The sequence below is a fragment of the Lepidochelys kempii genome, chromosome 3 (assembly GCF_965140265.1).
Source record: "Lepidochelys kempii isolate rLepKem1 chromosome 3, rLepKem1.hap2, whole genome shotgun sequence".
NCBI classification, from domain to species: Eukaryota; Metazoa; Chordata; order Testudines; family Cheloniidae; genus Lepidochelys; species Lepidochelys kempii.
The window spans coordinates 100,023,547-100,037,383 of record NC_133258.1 but is presented as its reverse complement, the minus strand read 5'-3'; the positions used below and the strand labels follow the sequence as shown (position 1 = coordinate 100,037,383).

The 13,837-nt window shown below is 39.0% G+C and overlaps 1 protein-coding gene across 5 annotated transcripts in view; it reads right to left on the bottom strand.

Annotated features, from left to right (window-relative positions):
• AKAP7 (A-kinase anchoring protein 7) overlaps positions 1 to 13,837 on the bottom strand; it is a 138,247-nt gene that overhangs the window by 18,627 nt on the left and 105,783 nt on the right. The window contains exons 10-11 of one of the 5 annotated variants that reach the window (XR_012158049.1): positions 9,708 to 9,865; positions 7,866 to 7,944 (exon numbers count right to left, since the gene is read on the bottom strand). The exons of the other annotated variants lie outside the window; for them this stretch is intronic. The gene's annotated coding sequence lies outside the window, so the exon portion shown is untranslated. Of the gene's footprint in view, positions 1 to 7,865; positions 7,945 to 9,707; positions 9,866 to 13,837 lie in introns of those variants that run through there. 5 annotated transcript variants of the gene reach the window in all.

Sequence of the window (13,837 nt, the reverse complement as noted above, 5' to 3'; positions counted from 1 at the left end):
TGTGAATGTGGCTCATCAGGTGATGAGGCTGCTCAGCACTTTTACTAATGTTTGAGATTGAATAATCATTAAACTCTGTGATTTCCCTGGGGAAAGGTGCTACATAACAATGCCAATTCTTGTTAAATTGTTGTAAGGAGCGTTCTCACAAGGATAGCTATAATTGTGAATCTAGAGCGGAGGTTTTGTTAGATGTATAATGCAAATCCCAACCACCAAAGCAAATGGTATATACAGTTTTGACTTGCTAGTGAGAGTATAATTTTCACTAATCTACAGCCGCCCTTTTTAAATCTGCTTTTTTGATTATACACCAATGAACTTCCAGTCTTCCTTTGTCCATTTAGGAATAAATAGTTGGGAGTGCCCTTAAATAAATATATAATATAAACACTGCTGATTTTGCCATCAATAAAACAACCTGACTGTAAAGAAATCAGATATGTCTCAACTCACCCAGTATTGCCATAGGTTGTAGTTAGTTTTACAGCTAAAACATCTTGCCAGTAATGTGGAGAGGTGCCTAATATTTGCAATCCTATGAATCTGCTGGAACTTAGCGTAAACCGTTGTATAACTGATCTTATTTTGCATTGCTACCCTATTTGCCTTTAAAACCGATATTCATGCAATAGCATCATGTAGCCCAATTTTTAGAAGTGTTACAGAACTGTCTGAACCAAAACCAATAACTTGATTCAAAGTCCTTATTCACAAAACTATTTTGTTACAAATAGAAAATCTAGTTAAAGGACATTCTAATGTTACACAAGATGTATGGATAATTATGACTTCTGCACTCTTCATTTTAAAAAAAATCAGTCACCAGCAATTTTACCCTAGGCAAATCTCAGGGCTTCTGCTTCATCTTCACAGACAGAATTCTCATTTATTTTCAACATTGTAAATCACTCATTTTTGCATCTTATCCAACTGAGGCTTTACCCTCTCCTAGTGGTGGTTCTGTCTCTTTGGCCATTCCTTCAGTATCTCTTTTTGACAGTTACTCCTGTTCTTCCTCTTTCCCACTGCAGCATTGCCACCCCCAAACACATAATATATGTTGGATTCTTTTTTATTTGCCTTCTGGTATGTGTCTCTTTAAGTCAGCAATTGGGTCATATTTTTGAGTTTTTCTCCACAATCATGAGTGCTAGAAAATTACTTTTTAAAAGAAACAAAGCTGAGACTCTCATGTAATCACCTCTGTCCAGAAGTTGGGCTTCAAATTCCAAATCAAATATTGCAAGGCTCAAAATAAAATTGTGAGAGCTGGCAACTCTTGTCTCTCTCAGGGACTATCCTGAGACACCTTCTGTTCATCTCTTCTCTGTGAGAACTCATCTGTTTTAATGGCTTCATATACCTTCACTACGCTTATAAGTCAAATCTATGCATCACTACAGATTTGTCTCCATGCAGCCCTCCCACCCTGTCTCTTCAACTTCTCCTTCTTGATGACTCACCATCAACTCAAGCTTAACATGGCCCCAACAGAGCTCATCTTCCCTCCCAAATCTTCTCAACTCTTCCCCTCTCCCCCCAAATCTTTCATTGTCAAAAACAATCGTTCTTTCTATCATCCAGGTCCATTATCCCCGTGTCACTTTTGATAGCCAATGGTGAGTCCTGAGAATGGATGTAGGAGCAAATTTGGGAAATTAGATGTAGGCCAAAGTAGAGCTATGGAGTAAAAACAAGGACCTTGGATCTCCTGCTGAAAATTCATGGAAGAGGATTTTGTTTTGTCCTTGGATGGATGTTGTCCTTGAAGAAATAATTTCAATTTCTATAGTTCTTTCCTTCTACTGATCCCAGAGCACTTTACAAGCATCTATGAATTGAGCCTCACATCATCCCTGACTGTGGGAGGAGGCCAGAGAAGTAAGAAGCTGCTGAATGTGTCATGGGATGGGTGTATTATGATTTCAACATCTTAATTTACACCTGTTTTACATGCAGCTTTGGGAATTTTGATCCTTGATTCAAAACTGGTTCAAGGCCCAAATGATTCCGAGTCTCATCTCCAACAGACATTTATTCACTCCTCAAAGTCAGCGCATAGTTTGGTACAATTGGGCAATTTTTGCCCAGGCCTGAAAGAGCAGACATGTAATTGGTCAGGACTGAGATTAATTGGCATGACTGTATGTGAAAGCTTGTATGGCTCTTGTCCACATTATACCTACCTGCAGTCACTATGTTCGTTCCCTTACTTTCACAAGTATTTGCATTTATCAAATCCAATGAGCACTAACTTCCCCATAAGTAATAGTTGTTGTTTTTTAAAAAACTAGTGAGCAACAAATTAAGTGTTTCATCCAGTTAAATCAAAATATGCTTACAGTATCTCAAATTGCTGTTCACTGCCACTCTCTGAAATTACACCTTTTTCATCATTCAAGCAACTTTCATACTCTACTTTGATTTGACCTGTAGTGTTTTAAACTAGCAGCTGTCTGACCCAGTAATTCTTTTTATGTATTCATCATTTACAATCCTGTGCTTTCCCAACAGACACCTACACCCTTGGTTTTACAGTTGGACTCGGGTGGCAGTAGGGCCAACTGATACCTATGGGGCAGAATAAACTGTAAAAAAGGACATGGATCTTGTGAGATTTGTTCTTATAAATGCAGCACATTTCATACAATTACATCTTTGTCAAATTAATATGGAATTCAGGGTGGTGATAAGAGGTCTATTGGCTCCCTCAGTCCAGACAATAAGCCCCTGAGAAAGTGTTTAGATAAGTGTATGCAGCTCTAGCACTGAGATGCTTTGGCTAAAATATAAATAAATACATAAAAATGTAGCGCGCACACAAATAAACACTCCAGGCCAAATTCATACCTAGCATAAATGGACACAAGTCCATTAGATACAGTAAATTGCACTGGTTTACCCCAATGATTCTTTTGGCCCCAGATGTCCACAGTGATTGATTCTAATGCTGGAACAGATAATGGGACAAGGTAATAGGACAGCATCTTCAGCACTGACAGGAGCAAATCAAAACTATGTCTAGTTCCTATGAAAAATATCATAGGGAACCTCTTAACTTGAGATGGGGGGTGTTATGAAAGCAATCCCATTAGTGCTAAGAGAAGCCTAATTGTAAAAGCCTTCTTTATCCAAATGAGAACATAAACAGTGTTCAATAACTTAGCTATAGTACTGCTTTATAAAGCTAAAGTATTCTGTTCAGAATACACGTTAAAGGCTGCATCTGTAGTAGGGTGCTTTGTGTAGGCTTTTTTGGGATATATATATTACCTCTTTCATAAGTCTCTCTTTAAATTTTCTAGGCCAAATTTTGCACCTGTTGTATCCCCACTGACTTCAGTGGGCTGTAACAGATGTAACCAAGAATTTGACTCACTGTTTTTCTTTTTAAATTTTCCAGCGCTTTCCATCCCATTACATGTATTTAGAAAAAAATGTCACAATAATTTACAATTTATTTAATCTGTAAAATGATTATTCTCACTCATCAAAACAACTTTTCTTTCAACCTCAGCAGAGCTCTAGACATCTCCAATGCAAGCCTAGAACAGGGTACCATATGATCTTACAACATATATCTACTAAGGGAGAAACACTGCTTCCTGCTCTGTGGTTGTAGAAGGCTCTCTGGTAATAGAATCAGACTGGGTCTGCTACACAAATAAGGGCAGGATTTTGGGAGGCCACATACAGTTTGTGTACCCCTGTACAGACCCCAGCTTCACATGGGCTCCCTGCATGAAGCTGGAAGAGGGGCATGGGCCAGAATGATTTGCCACTACAAAGCTTCTCTGGTCCTTTCCCTGCAGAGCTGGATCACTACAGCCATGGAGTTTACTGCAGCCTTAGACTATAATAGCCTTTACTGTGTGGCTCTGTTCTATGGCCTGTGGCAAAGGGTGGAGAAGCAGACAAATTTTCCCCCCTGCTTCTCTCAGCAGAGTTCCTAAGCACTGAGCTCAGTTGCACAAGGTAGGTTCTGGGGAGAAGATTTGTCCTTAAGTATGGCAAGGAAATTTGTTCACTCAGAACCCTCACAGTGAGCCAAATTAAGCTTTGTTATAGCAGTGCCACAGCTCTCACCACAACATGATGGGCTGTAACTGAGTACAGAATTTGTCCCAATGTGTAACAAACCTGGGATTACATCTTTTTTGCCAAGGGTTTGGAGAGAGAAACATTAGCACTCATGCAGGCGAGAGCTGCGGCTGGATAGAACAAGTAAGCAGGTGGTTGTGCAAACTTCCCCACAAGTCCTTAGGAATGTGTCTTGTCTTTGACCAGCCAACACCCACAGCTGTTTCAGTCCGTGGACTCTCCTGAGCACTGATTTCCAGGAGTGCTAAATTTTGCAGTGGCTTTATCATGTGGATTAGGCCATTGGTTAATGACAAAGTCATTCAGAACTGGCCCACATTACATTTAAACCAAAATCTCCAGAGTGAAAAATATTTCAGCGAGCTACCTACTCTCCTTTTAGTGAGGCACATTTATTCACAGTATTCAAGTTAAGGAACTTCAGTTGAAGGAATCTTATAACCAAGTGGTAATTATTTTGTTTGTTTTTTTGGGTTTTTTTCATTCTCAGTTTGGTGTGGAGTTGTAATTCAGTATTTACCACAAATCCCTGTCTCTATCTAAAGTATCCTGTGTTTCTATATAGAACCATTACACAGGTATGATGTCCACCTCAGTGTTTGCTGTACAGGGTAGTTTACTGGCAATACAAAGCCCTGTTTAATCTCCCCTACACAATTCTCTGAAGAGGCCACCACCATGATGGAACACCAGAAGCATAAAAATGGATGTGAAAGCCATTTTCCTTATGAAACTTCCCTGCTGAGCTTTAAACCTCCTGTTTGATTGTGGAGTAACTATGCTGAATACACTACCATATACAGCACTTCTGGTCAATCAGTGGGAGAAAGAACTGTGTGCAGTAGAGCAGACTCAGTGAAGTAATGGACATGTGAATCAGTGCTAGCAGATAGCAGGAAGCATAAGAAGGTCCTTTCTTGTTCTTTCTCTCTTTGACAAAGAGCGCGGTGGCCTAAGGTAAAAGCTCATAGATGGAGTCCTCTCCTTCAGCTCCAACCAAATCTTCCACCTTCAACAAATGCTTTTACTGACTTCCCCTCGCTTTCTAAAATGTTTCGGTCCCTCACCTTGACCTTCAAAGATCTGTAAAACTCTGACTATCATCATCTTCTGCTGCTTCTCATCACCTCCAAAACTACCCTCTCATTCCTTACTCTTCTCCTTATCCTATCTAACTGCTCCCCTTGTCTCCTCCTCCCACTCCCAGGGTTTGTCTATATGGCAAGATAGCAGGGTGCCATGTGCTAACTTGCCATTTCAACAAGCCCTCACTTCTTTGTTCCCTCTGCTACTTTGTTCCTCTGTTACCACATACTCTCTTCTCTTCAAAAAGAAAAGGAGTATTTGTGGCACCTTAGAGACTAACAAATTTATTTGAGCATAAGCTTATCTCCTGAATTGTCACCTTGTATATGTCTGTTAGACTGCAAGCTGTAGCTCACGAAAGCTTATGCTCTAATAAATTGGTTAGTCTCTAAGGTGCCACAAGTACTCCTTTTCTTTTTGCGAATACAGACTAACACGGCTGTTACTCTGAAACCTGTTTGAGGCTGTATTTTGCTAAATGCTGTTTCCATCATTATTCACAGCACTATATAATAAGTGTGGTGCCTGGAGGAAAAAGCCAGAAGAGGGAAGGGAAGGGAGTGTGGTAGAGGAAGGGGGAGGGACTAGGGGGGTGGCTTGGAAGAATCCATTGCTTTTTTCTGTCTTAGTTAAGAACGTCTAACTTCTGCCTGGTTCTACCTCTTTTGTAAGTTAGAGATGAGCTGGTTACTGGACATTGGAACTTGTTAGCTTATAGCTTTTTCAGATGAAGGAATAGTGTAGAGGATACAAAAAAAGTTTTGAAACAGATTTAAAGTCTGCCGTGCTGTTTGTTTGTTTTTTACACAGAATGTATAATATCATCCTTTCCCTCCTATATAAAATACAAAATATTTCAAAGCAGACACCTCACATTCTTGAGTAGTAAGTTTGAATGACATCTAAGTCTATTGCATTATTGGTGTAGAGTTTTGTTTTCTAACTGACGGAGGCTTTAGTTTTTATCCGTGCCTGGACAGCTTCCTGAGGAACAAGGAGCAGGAAATATAAACCAGATGCAGAAAATTGGATTCCCTGGTCCAGAGTTCATGAATTATGTGGACCTAGCTAAAACGGAATTCAGAAACAAAGTGACAGAAATTTGGATTTTCTGACAGAAGGGAAACGTTTCACTGAGTAGCAAGTCAAAAGTAAATATTTCATTGTGTAACCAAGCTTAAGGAAAGCATCATATCCATCACAAATTTTAAAACCCCAACATTCCAGACAAATTAGCTAATTTGATTCAGTGCACAGGAGGATGAGAAAATCAAATACACTTATTTCTGATTCAACTTATAGTTACCAGGCTACAAAACAGAAATGGAAATATCCCTGACTGTCATTCTAAACACACCGAGGAAGATTCTGCTTGCAGAGATGCAGTGCAACTATTCCATTACTTGGTCATCTTAAAATTCCATATCTGAATGACATCATAAAGGACAAAAGAACCGGTGATTCCTTATATCCTCTTTCAACCACTTTATCGACAAAATCTTTCCTGGTACATATTGCTAATGAGGGGTTACCTTAAATGTGTTAGCTTTCAATATCAAAATGCTCCCCATACTGTATCATAGAATCATAGAATCATAGAATATCAGGGTTGGAAGGGACCCCAGAAGGTCATCTAGTCCAACCCCCTGCTCAAAGCAGGAACAATTCCCAGTTAAATCATCCCAGCCAGGGCTTTGTCAAGCCTGACCTTAAAAACCTCTAAGGAAGGAGATTCTACCACCTCCCTAGGTAACGCATTCCAGTGTTTCACCACCCTCTTAGTGAAAAAGTTTTTCCTAATATCCAATCTAAACCTCCCCCACTGCAACTTGAGACCATTACTCCTCGTTCTGTCATCTGCTACCATTGAGAACAGTCTAGAGCCATCCTCTTTGGAACCCCCTTTCAGGTAGTTGAAAGCAGCTATCAAATCCCCCCTCATTCTTCTCTTCTGCAGACTAAACAATCCCAGCTCCCTCAGCCTCTCCTCATAACTCATGTGTTCCAGTCCCCTAATCATTTTTGTTGCCCTTCGCTGGACTCTCTCCAATTTATCCACATCCTTCTTGAAGTGTGGGGCCCAAAACTGGACACAGTACTCCAGATGAGGCCTCACCAATGTCGAATAGAGGGGAACGATCACGTCCCTCGATCTGCTCGCTATGCCCCTACTTATACATCCCAAAATGCCATTGGCTTTCTTGGCAACAAGGGCACACTGCTGACTCATATCCAGCTTCTCGTCCACTGTCACCCCTAGGTCCTTTTCCGCAGATCTGATAAGTTTTTAAAATATTGTTTTAAAGCACTGTTTATGATATTCACCTTGAGTTGATCTTCTAATAGAAATGAGCTGCCAGAATGGTGAGAGAAAATCAGACACAAGGGGTTTTTTTGGTTTTTACTTGTTACCAAAAAAAATCTAATCAACTTAGTATAAATACATATTTATCAATTAGCCTCCACCTACCCCTACCCAGCCTCTGCGAGTGGTTCCTTTAATTAAAAAAAGGAGAATTCTGTCTGCTTCCCCTAGCTGTACACTCAATCTAAAATAGCAGCACACAACAGTCACAAGCATACAGTACTGAATAAAACAGTCACACTTACTGATTTTTTCCTCTTTTCTTGAGAAAGGAAAGCAGCAGAGCTGGCCCATGGCACCTACTGCTTTATTTTCTTCTTCGTCCTCTGTGTGTGCACCCCAAACAAAAACTGTACGTCAGTCTACAGTCTGTAAAGAAACTGCTTATTCTGCTCAGAGAGAGAGACAGGGGAGGAGAAAAGAGAGGGAGGGAAAAGAGAAGGGAGCTGGAAGCTATGGTGAACGAAAAGGCTCCACCTCCTTATCCTGCTGCCTCATGTAATTGCTTTAGGACTGAAAGTGAAGGGTGGGGGAGAGAAATTACTTTTGCCATATGCTCCTATAACTAGGATGCAATTTATCATAAACAAATGCTGCAGACACATCATCCTTTTCTTGCATCTGTCTTCAGAGACGTGAAAAAGGAATTGTTGCTATTTAAAATATAGGTATTGTGGCTACTTCAAACAAAAAAGAAAATTAACCAAGCATAGCTGTACCCTCTCCTTTGCCTTCATTCCCCAAATATTGTGCTGAGAAAAGGTAGGAAAATAGTCAATTTAGAAATTAACTGACTTGGTGTTTTCTCCCCCTAGAAACAGAAATGAGGGTCACAGGAGTTAGAGATGGAAAAAGACCTATTAAATCATAGTTCTCAACCTTAGGGCAGAGAAAGAGTTCCTAGAAAAAGGCAGCATCTGATATTATTCACTGAACGTAATTCAGTAGGAATTTGACACTGACTTCAATGGAATCAGGATCGGGCTCTCTGCTATAGCCAAAAAGTGAGATTTAACATACATTTTGCATATGGTATACATTAAATGGTATATAGATTTTAAAACAGTAAGTCCATTTTAGACTTTAATGCATGCTAATATTTACAAAAAAGAGTGAGTGGAGACTACGTAGGTGATTTATTATTCTTTGGTTTGTCTATTTTTTTTTTCTGATGAGAAAACACCCTTTTAAACACAGCCCCTCTTGGTTCCATCATTTGAAATATCCCAGCATTCATAAATATTATGGAATTAAAATAAGAATGACCTTAATTATTGAAACACATAACAATGCTACCAATTCTTAAAAATCCCTGAAGTGCGATGGGAAAGGGGTGTGGGTTATCTAATCTCTAGTACCATTTTGACTGCAGTCAGTCTGTTTCTGAATCATAACATTTTCTTCAGTCAGAAAAAGGTTCTACTCTGATGCCAACAGGCAAACTCTTCCCAGTGTAGGACCTGATTTTGCACACTGCCTGAGGTCTAACTCCTGTCAAATAAGAGATATCCAGCTCCTACTGCATTTAAGAGAGAGCATGAAACCAGTGGGACATGTGCCTAAGTAAGGAAGGCAGTAACACATGGGATGGATTTAGTGTACAGTTGTTTTTCTTACCATACCAGTTAAGTAACTTATAAGAATTAACTGATGTTTTTAAATGATTGGTTTTAAAAAGAAAACTCCGCTATTGCCATATGGCATTTTGTAAGTGTAACAAAGAAGCACTTTCTAGATAACAGCAATTTGATCAGTGATAGAAATTCTCAGCACAGATTATTTTTAGGGATCCATACCAGGCTACGATTTGATTCATGAAATTAAGTTTGTTTTCCCTATTTTAAGAAACACATAAATGCCATAAAACTAAAGCCTAATATAAATGAAAAATCTGCAGCAAAGCCATGTAGTCCAAACTAGGGATTCATATGAATATTTTGTATTCCCTATAGAGAGAGTTAACTTATTTGTGCAGAACAAGTATAATGTGGGTAAAGCAAATATTATGTCTGGTATGCATCATTCCAGATGAAAAGTGAATTGTCTTTGAGTTGAGTACAATTCCAAGACTAAGAAGTATTAGTCAGCTTTTCAGTTTAACTATTTTTATCATTTTGCATGTTTATTACTCTGCCAATAAGTTAATAGTCACCTGTTCCTATATTAATTCCTTTCTTCCAGTACCAGCAACAAAAGAAAGCAGAGAGATCCATGAGTTTTTAAAATACTCATAGCAGGTATCAAGTTGTTAATAGAAATTCATCTCAGTTTGGGAGTTAAAAATGTCGTCTTTAAGCAGATGCTGTCAGCCTAATCAGAAGAAAAGGAAAAGCACATGATCCACAGTCTACAGCAGGAGTGAATTAAACATGAATACTAATTCACAATTACAGGGCAAAAATGAAACCAGTCATCAAAGCAAGAGAGACACTAAAGTTAAGTATACCAGTCTCATTCATCCTATACAGGGCCCAAAAAGACCACATGCAATATTTTATGCACAAAGGAAAACAAATATTCCTAATCAAGAAAACTGACTAAGAAAACAGTAATGTTGAAATAACACAGACAATGGAAATATATTTTTCAGTTGTGTTCTGCAACTGATTGAAAAACAGTGGGCCAAATATACTCTGGTACATGGATACAATTGATGGGATGCATCTATGTAAGTGTATAACTGAATACAAAATTGGGTCCAGTGTCTCAATTCTTCAGGAAGCCAGCTGCATGGAGCTGCATATTAAGCAGGAAAGAAGTCTGGTTAAACAAAGCAATACCATACAGCCAAGTGTCTTGTTAGGACAAGCTATGTAACCCCAGTTCTGTTTACCCTTCCCTTTCTGAACATTCTTGACAGCTTGTATATATCAGGTCCCAATAGCCACTTAAATAAACTTTGAGTGGCCACAGTCAATGATAATTTGTTAATATCCAATGATGTTTTAGGCCCTGAGCCAGCAAAGCAATTAAACATATGTTTAATTTTAAGCATGAGACTAGACCCATTGACTACATTGGGAATACTCACTTGTCTAAAATTAAGTACATGCTTAAGTGTTTTACTGGATTGAGACTTTAGTTTACTTTGCTTTGACATTTCTTGAAATTTGGTTTAAAAAAATGCAAAGGGCATTTCTGACCTTAATATATATGAATCTATGATAGAAGTCATAGCAAACGGGCAAGGCTTTCACCAGTTAGTCTATTTATATATTAACTGCATAACTACAATAATTCTTGCCATATAAGGTTAAAATGGCAGCCTAAATGTGATTATCAAAGAATGATTAATGCTAATGATCCCCGAGGCATACTAGCAAGTATCTTGGGGAGAGTTTTCCAAAAATAGGGATCGTTCATGAGGACCAAGTGGATGTATCACAAGATCAATTTCCTGTAATTGGAGTGTCAGAATTTGGGGAAGAGGTAGATACTGGTTGTCACTGATCTGTCACCTTCTGTGTAAGAACACTAAGAACAAAAGCTAGTGCCAGTTCAGTGCAAAAGTAGTCGTGCTAGGCTCCATCAAGCAGAAATCTCAGTTTTGAGACTTGGAGTATCTCTCTTTTCATGAGCTGAAAGAGACTAAGAGATCATTAAAAGCACTCAGTTTCTAAGTAGAAAGAAGCTTCTGCTCTTCCAGAATACTGTCTAGCTGATCTTCTTGAGGATACTGGTGGTGTTAGTTACATAAGAGGGTGGGGAAGAGGTAGAAAATCTGCTTTTTATGGGAAGTAAAAGAATTTCAGCCCCCAGGATCTACACAATCTAATCAAAAACAACGAGGAGTCCTTGTGGCACCTTAGAGACCAAGTGGGTTCTAGCCCATGAAAGCTTATGCCCAAATAAATTTGTTAGTCTCTAAGGTGCCACAAGGACTCCTCGCTGTTTTTGCTGATACAGATTAAAAAGGCTACCACTCTGAAACCTGTCACAATCTAAGGTCTCCAAGCCCATAAGGAAGGTTAGCATCAAATGGAACACCTACTTGGATGTTTAGGCTGTTGCCAAGAATTCTTAATTTTTTTTAAATGAAGAAATGTGGGAAATCTTTGAAAATCATCCACCTGACAACCATGAAATACACAGGTTGTGGTGGGTTTTTTGTGGTTGTTTGTTTGTATGTTCCTTACACTTGGTCTAGAGTAGTAGAATAATACACCCTGTGGTTAAACCTGCAAGAATTAATGACTGACTTCTTTCACTCTATCCTCCCCCATTATTCAAAAACACGTTGAAATGAATGCTCTTGGAAATACTACACAACTGAATTCTTTCGGTGAAAAGATGCAATACAAAAATGTACAAATTAAAAGGTTTGATTTTCTTATTCTACAGTGTGCTAAGAAAATTCATATGAAGGTTCACTGTAAGGAAAAATACAATTCAGCTGACACTCAACTCAGCCATACAAATGTATACAGTATTTTAACTGTACCCTTTCTAAAAGAGAACCTGAATCTTGCCATGTTAAATTACGTATGTATGGTAAACCCTCATCACAGATATTTATATTACAAAGCTGCCTTCTAGAGAAATAATCTTGCCTTTATCTAATATAGGCCACTTTTTCTAAGTCTTCCATTCACTACACTGTACTGCCCCAGAAATATTTTGCATAACCTGGGAAGGCCACACGCTTCTTTTGTTCGCTTTGAGCCCAATCCACCACCCAGTGAAGTCCAGGAAAAACCTCCGTTGGCTTCAATGGGTGGATGGACTGGATATTTTGATTGTAATGTCAAAGCCTCACTCATAAATAATTAATATTTGCTTGTGTTTTCTACATAATGCAATTAAGTGCTCAGTTCCTGGGTACTGCTGTGAAAAAAAAACAAAATGCTAAGGAACACAGATGGGGTTGGCAGGGAAGGAAAAACCCCAAATCAGAAAATAATTAGGAATTGCAAAGGGGAGATTTTAGATTTTTTTTCCCACCGTGACTAAAATATCTTTTTAACAAATTAATTAAAGGCCATATTTGAAATACAGTAAGGTGTTATTCAGGACAATACTAATAGTTCTATTTTTTCCTTCTAAAAATTTTCAGATTACCAACATAAATTTGTGCTTCAGCCCACGAGTTGCAGAAGCCTCCCAGTGTGTATTTGAGAACTATGTGCAAAATTGTTATATAGTGTCTGTCCGTATGGCTATATCACAATACACATCTGAAGCACAACTGTGCACCCACATCTTGTAAGCAGCACAGGGAACTACAAGGCCCTTTATCAATAGAGGATGTGACACGAGTCAACATGTTGAAAAAGTGACAAATTAACAACAACAAAAGAAATGTTGTTTAAGGATGGACAAAATGTCTAACTTCCAACCCACTCAAACATAGGGTTCAAAATTCAGACTCCCACTCAAACATGATAGGCCCACGAGTATCACTATTTGTCTCTTGTCCATAGCCACGAGGAGGTCATTCATCAGCGCCACCAAGACCATCTCTACACAATGTCTCAGTCTGAATCCTGTTTGTGAGTGGTCTAGGAGACTGTCAATTGAAGAAAGGTGTGGTCATAGGTTGGTTCTCCCTAAATTCTCAATTATTTTACCAAGGAATTAGAGGTGGGAGATTGCTAGTAAGGTCTCATAATAGATTACTGAGAATTAACCTGACTGATATCCATTTTGGGAGGATTTAATTAGGGAGGGTTTCCTCTTTCTTTGTGTAAACAACTTAGAGAAGTGCAAAGTAAAATTCTGGGGTCTGATTTACAAATATTTTAAAAATAAACTGAAGAATGTGTTGGAATCTTGCTCATTTACCTTCTTTTTTTAAAACAACTCAATCATTGTGATGCTATTATATAAGCTTTAAAAGATCAAAGAAAATCCTTCCCCCCCCATTTATTTTATACATTGAAAGGATAAATGAAGGTTACTTACCTGCAATTAGAAAAGGAGTGCTTGTGGCACCTTAGAGTTCTTCAGGGTGGCTCTGCATATTCACATTTAAAGGTACTGCGCCACCTTGTGCTGTTTTACAGTAAAATCCCTTCTAGTAGCATCAACTGGAACACTCTGCACCTCCCCACCCCCAGTCTCAGGACTCACTGAGGGCAAGGCTATAAAGGGGCAGAGCTCCCTCACGACCTCAGTTCCTTCCACCCTAAAGTCAGAGACACAACGCAATAAGGACTCTGACAGAGAGGGGAAGGCAGGTGGGAAACACTGAAGTCCAGATTACAGACTTGCAAATTTAATCCACTGGTAACTGCCTCAGGCAGGTGAAGAAAGCCGCTCCAGTGGAATGTGATTGAATCACAG